The sequence below is a fragment of the Leptopilina boulardi genome, unplaced genomic scaffold (assembly GCF_019393585.1).
Source record: "Leptopilina boulardi isolate dan_hultmark-lab unplaced genomic scaffold, ZJU_Lbou_2.1 LbouV2_112, whole genome shotgun sequence".
Lineage (NCBI taxonomy): Eukaryota > Metazoa > Arthropoda > Insecta > Hymenoptera > Figitidae > Leptopilina > Leptopilina boulardi.
The window spans coordinates 229,762-237,216 of NW_026137655.1; positions in this window are offsets into that span (position 1 = coordinate 229,762).

The following is a 7,455-nucleotide window of genomic DNA, read 5'->3' on the forward strand; positions in this document are numbered from 1 at the left end:
TTTCTCTTTCGTATAACGTATAATTTTTGATTTTTGTCGTTCGGTCTCTTCGTCATTTATCAATAAAATAATGTTTATGTTTATTTTAAAAAAAAATTTTTTTTTCGAAAACTGACGAATGGTCTCCATTATTATAGAATTAATATATATATATATATACACCAACACAAATATTTAGAGAAAATAAAAATGAGAATAAAACAAAAACAATGAAAAAAAAAAAGGAAATTCGAGTCTGATTGCAGATTCACTGATAATTGAGATGAAATGATATATATAAAGGCCGGATACAAAGAAGGAACAATTTCCTTAGCGTGCGATCTTGATAATGACGCGGCGCCTATGAGATTCACCCACTCGAAGCCGCCAATAAAAGTCTGATTAGAGTAAATGCAGGATTCGGCATCCTCGACAATTTTTGCGCCCTTTAATTAAGTATTCACAATTTTTCTGACCCCCTCTCATAACCCGCAATGCCATCTTGTCCCCAATTCCTTTATCTTCATTTCTTTAAAAAGCTCTTATTTTTATTTACATTTTTTTGCAATACAAATTTTTTACTTGTATTATATTTTTTTTTATTACATTATATGTAACAAAATTTTATTATATTATATAACTCTTTAAATTAACAAAAAAAAAATTGTCAGTGATAATTACAAAATTCAAAAAAAATTTTCAAAGATTTATGAAGATAAAGGATAAATAGAATAATAATAATCATATATATAGCTTCCATGATATTTGAGTTTTACCTAAAATCCTAATACTTAGAAACGTATATTTATTAATTGAATGCTAAACATCTCCTTAAAAGTGATTTTTTATAAAAAAAAAAAAAAATTTAATTAATTATTACCTTATCAAGTAAATATTTATTTGTATGAAATAATTATTATTGAAACTTTACCTCAAATAGAGAAATTGATTCCAATAATTTTTAATTCATTTAAATAAAAATTATCTGAAATAAAATAATTTTTTAAATCAAATTTCATTCTAACAGGTAAAATATTCCTTTAATCAAATTTTATTCTCAAACTGATAATCATAAATTTGATTTCACAAATTCAATTTCAATTATTAAATAATCATAATATGAATTATGTTTAAACTTATAAAAAAAAAAGTTGATATAAATGCAAAGTGGAAATTTCAAAAAAAAAATAATTTGAAACTAAAATCGAATAGTCTCTTTTTTTATACAAACAAAAATAAATTTTTTTAAAAAAAAAAACTAAGTAATAATCTTCCCGCAAGATATTTAATAAAATTTTCCATACTTTTGAAATTTTCACCTAAAACAAATATTGACTGAAATTAATATAAAATTTATTTCGTTTTTATTATTGAATGAAACATAATCTCTTTTTTTTCAATGACAATATTCGATGCTCTAGTAAATTTTATGTAAAAACGCAGGTCAAGCGATTTCTGTCTACATTTTTTTTTTTTTTTTTTTTTGCTAAATTTGCAAGAATATTAAACTTTTTCAGAAAATGCATAATTATTTTATAAAATGACACTTTCATTTCCGTCAGTGATTCATTTTTTCGATTTTACCTGAAAATAAACTAATTGAAAATTAAAATTAATACCATAGTAATTAATCAATTTTAAATTAAGTCAAATATTTTCAGTCATTGTTCCAAAGTCATTTCATTAAAAAAAAAAAAAAAAAGAAATAAATGTTTCCTCAGAAAAATAAAACGATGACGAAATAAAATTTACAAAAATCAAAATTTAATTAATCCAATGAAAATTTTCTTTCTCCATTTAATTTACCAATAATTTAATTAAATTCATAAAAAAAAAAGTAGAGATTCAACCTAAAATATTTGTGTCAGTCAATAATAAATTGTATAAAAAATAAAAGCCATAGTAAAAATGAATTGCAAGAAAGTAATAGATTCTTTTTACAAGAATTGTTAATATACTTTCCTATTTTCTGAAAGTAACATATTTTTGCATCATGTAGAAAAATTTTAAGCATATTTTTGCTTAAATTATGAACTGAAATAAATATGTAGAAAAAAAAAATGAGAATTCTTTGAAAATACAAAAATGGAAATATTTAAAGTGAATTTAATAGTAAATTAATAATACAAAAAAAAAGATGAGAAAAAATTTAAAAACAATTTCTATTTATTGAGAAATCTTCCAACCGTGTGTTAAAAATATAAAATTTTCAACGAATTTTCGATCCAACTAATATTAAATTCAAATGTAATTTAAATTCATAAAAAACTTAAACATTTTTTTCAATAATAAATTATTTTTAATATTTAAATTTAATTTAAATGCAAAATCAAAATTTAATGAAAAAAGAATAGAAAAAATAGATTCACTTAAGTATTTCCAAATAGAGTGAAAAAAATGTAAATTAAAAATAATTATTTCTGAGCGGAACACTTTATTTAACAAATTATTGTCAAATAAAGTATTTTCACTTGTATTTAAAAAATATCAATCTCTAGATAAAAATTTAAAAAAAACTGAATGTAACGCAAAATTATTTGTCAAAAAAAAAAAAAAAAAAATGACGAAGTATTTTGTATGAATAATTAACGCACATATTTATCTCTGATCTCTTGACAAAAATACGAGCAAATCTTGCAAAAATTAATTCAAAATTTTTTGAAGAAAAGATTCTAAACATCCTGCAAAAATGAATTAAAAAATAAAAAACCTAATGTAATACAATTTCTATACTTATGCAAATGCTTCGTCATAATAAAATAATAAAAATTGTATACGTATATCTTAAAATCAAAAAGTTTCATAATTCCGGCTAATATTAGAATAATTAGGAAAATAAAAAAAAAAAAAAAATGGGAAAAAACAGCGAAATTTGTTAAGGGGATCTTTCGACGCTGCAAAAAAAAAAATAAAAAAAAAATGTCAAGTCATTTTAATCTATCAGCATCTGCTTTTCGATGTTATATTATATTGTTAGGAAAAAAAAAAAATTCGTTCTTCATTTTATCGCTTCACTTATTAAAAGCGATCTGGATATGTATGCATGAAAATTATCCTATTTAAAATGATTATATATTTATTATATAAAGTATATATGTTGTACATAAAGTTTCTCTCTGGAAATGTTTTCGCAAGTTATCGTTTGTTCTCTAATACGTATTATATAAAAAAAAAAACCTCATTTTCTCCTTCTCCTAAAAAAATAAAAATCACACAATAAATCGAGAATTTTTCGAGAATAAAGTGAAAACAAAATAATCTGCAAACAAATAAAGAAGATAGTAAATAAATTAAAGAAATGATAAAAATAGTTTTAAAAAAATAATAAAATAATAAAAAAAAAATTTAATTAAAAATTAATTTATCATTTGATTATTAATTATTCACTTGAATGAATTATTTGATTTTAAATTAAAATTATAAATAAGTAAATATGATTTATTTATTCATTAACAATAATTTCAGGGTAATAAAATTTTTTTTAGATAAAATAATAAATATATAAAAAAAAAAGTTTGTAGGTCAAACGGAAATTGGTGTTTGAAGATGAAATTGATATGAGGTATCAATGGATATATTTTGATGTTTTTTTTTTTTTACATATAAACCGAAACCCTCTGAAGAATTCCATCGTCTTAGTATGTGACACTACAGATAATTCAATTTTCTTTTTACAAAGTTATTGAAAAGGCGAGAAGCTGCGTAATGAAATTCACCGCAGATAATGATGTTTCTATTCTTCTCTCTATTTTGAAAAAAAAAAATTCTCTAGAGGTGAAAGTTTTGCGGTTCATTTCGTACAACACCCACCATAAAGGATCCGAAAAATTTTCAAGATCAACTCTCTTCAAATTAAGAGTGTTTCAGATTTTTTTTTTTTTTCATTCTTTATTTTATTTGTTATTCTCAATTATCTCACATTTTTCGAATATTTCATAACTGGATAATAAGTTAATTAAAATTAATTGAATAATTAAAAATAATTAATTTTCAAAGACTTAATGTAATGAATTTTGTGGCCTTTGGTTCAGAGGCCACAAAATTCTATTATATTATTATTCTATTATTAATATTTTATATTTATTTTATTTTATTATTATCTATTATTAATAATAAATAATAATATGTAATAACATAAAACAAATTAAATATAAAAAAATTTACTATCAATTTTTTATCAAAATCATTTATGAAGTTTTCAATTTAATTTTCCTTTTTATAAAAAAAAATAAATTAAAAAATCCTCTGTACGTGATTTTTTTTATACTGATAAAGCAATTATAAAAATGAGTAATAAAAAAAAATGAAAAAGGAAATATAAAATGAAATTAATAAAGAAAATTAATAATTATAAAAATAAGAAACAAAACAATTTTCTTTTCGAATTAAATTTATTAAAATCAATAATTTTTGTAATACTGTTTAATTTGACTTTGATAATAATTATTTTGATAGAAATAATTAATTATTTCATATATAAAATAAATAATTTGATAATATTCAAAATTATTTATTTGTAATTATTTGGATTATTTGAAATTAAATAATTTTTATTTATCAGTCTAGGTAATGTTAATTTTAGCGTTTGTAATAGAGAGCAGTAAGTAACATCAAAAGGATAAATTCGTCTAAATGTGAATTAATTATATAGTGCGTTTAATTAAATCTTCAACGATATATAGAAGCATTTCAGTGTGGCAAATTCTAAGCGTGTTTGCATAACTCATCAAAAGGGTAACTATTATATTACTAGATCCAATACTTGTGAGATGCAATGATAGAAATTCTAAATTTCTAATCAATTACAATTTTCCTTGTTCTATCAAATTTTTTTTTTTTTTTTTTTTTGATATTTTGGTGCATTTTCACAAAAATAAAAAAAATTGTAGATTCAATAATATTCTCATTCTATTTAAATCAGGTACATTGAAATTTTTCGGTTTTATCAAAATGTCGACATATATAATTGAAAACGACCACTTTGCAACAATTTGACATATATCATTTTATACTTAATACTGTGACCCACATTTTATGTTTCCAACTTTTTAAATTTAAAGTTTTTCCAATTTCACCGCTGGTTAATTAGTTTTTTAAAAAAATTTTGTTCTTTTTCTGAAAAAAAAAAAAAATTTTTCCTTTTTCTTAACTTTAAAACAAAAAATGTTTCTCCATAAATTGCATTTGATTTAATAAAATTTCAACAAGAGTGAAATAATTTTCGTTTGGAATTTTTTCATTATTTTGAATTCCTGAATTAATTTTTCCAAGTTGAAATTTCTGGATGTAAAATTTTTTTTTCATATACAAAAAAAAAATTAATCTCGAAGAGATTTTTATAGTCCGTTTAATTGAATGAGAACAAGAGATGCGTATAGAAAATATTATATAGAAGCGTGTAATAAAGTTGGGCAATAAAAATTATTTTTTCATAAAATCAACTAAAAATATGGATATAAAGTGAAACAAAAAATATATTTGATTTAAATAATCGTTTACTTTATTATATAAAAAAAAAATAATTTTTTGAATCTCGATTTTGTGGGAGCTGTGCGATGAAATAAATGAGTTTTTGTATATAAGGGGTTGCGAATAATGAGTTAAGAAAAAGGGTGTAAAAAAAGACTAAAAGTCGCCCTCCCCCCCCCCCTTTATGTAGATACAGTGACCTTTTCTTTAACTACTTAAAATGCGCGAAGGGTTACAGCTGTTGGAACAAATAATTGCCATCGGAGGCAATGGAATATCAATCTTGAGAGACTTGATCTCTCTGGTGTGACGACATTGGAAAAACGCACGTGAAAGCACGTCTTAGGGATACGCGATTTCCACCCCCATTAGTTACGTCGTTCCTCTCTCTCTCCCTCTCTTCTTACAACGTACAAAATACTTTGGCGAAAAGCTTCCCGTGAGAAAATAAAACCACTTTTCGAAAGACACAGAGTAATCGTTGACGTTCCAATATTTTCTTATAACAATGAACATCTTACTTTATTAAACGCCTTCGCATTTTAACTTGTCAAACGAAAAGTTAAGTGAAAATTATTTCAATTATTGACTATTTGTATATCAAATAAATATTTATTTGAACCAAACTATTTGTAACAATTATTTAATTTGATTCAAATTTATTATTTTCTATAAATTATAATTTATTATCTATTATTTAATAATTTTATAAATAATTACAAAATTAATTATAATATAATAATCATAAATTAATTATAATAAATATTAAATAAATTATAACAAAAAATTAAAACTAATTTATAATAGTTAATTATATATAGAAATAATTATAAATGTAATTATAATACAAAGAGAATCATTATATAAAACAGCACTATTTTATCAATATGAAAAGAAATTGAGGTAAAACAAATAACTGCATAGCTTCGTTATTCAATTAAAAGGAGAGCGAGGATAATATATATATATATATATATATGTGGAAATTGGAAATTAATAAACTTAATTAAGTCTGACAATAAATTTTGTATTCAAGAAAACGATTTATTGAAACCAATTTATTTCGTGTTACATAATGTAATGTAAAACAGTATCTATATTTTTTAACAATATCAGAATTCTTTTTTTATTTATTGGAAAAGTAATTTCTAATTTTCTTTTGAGCCGATGACAATTTAATTATTATTACAATTCCAAACAAAAAAAAAACAACTATTTACAAACATTGTAACTATTTACATAAATAACATCATCTAAGTATATAGGAAAAAATTGCCTAGAAAAATAATTAAGATTGTTATAAATAACATTTTGTTTTTAAATATTTAAATAATTATATAAATAATTAAATACCTATATAAATACCTATATAGGGGAATTAACAAACCGAAAATATAGCTAAATATTCATAATTTTTTTTATGCGAAAGCTCTCAATTTTCAAATTTTACTCATATAGAAAATAATATATTACGTATTCAGTATATAACAAGCAATATTTGCTTTAAGTTTAAACCTTGTTATATATCAAACATTATCCCTTGAAAATTTATTCACGTGAAAATTGGAAAATTTGAGCATAACTTGTGCATAATAAATAAATAAATACATAACAAGTATTTTTTACTATGAATATTTGTTCAAATAAAATGTAGATAAAATCAATCAAAATTTAAATCCAAAGCATCCGATTGAAATAATTATAAATTATGATTTGCATGTATATAATTATAATATTTTTTTCTAGAAGAATTTAAAAATTCGAATTCAAAAATCAAAACTGATTTCTAAAATGTTAGAGCCATTATTGTATAATTTTTTTCAGTGATTCGAATTTTGTGTTATTTGTATTTATTGCTATAAAATAGAAACCTTTATTTAACCTTTTTTATTCACATTTAATGAACAAAGGTTATTTAATTAAGAAAAGTGTTGAATAACTCTTATATTGTTTCATCTAATTTACGTAAAGAATTTTATTAGCACACTTTAGATATGCCAATTAATT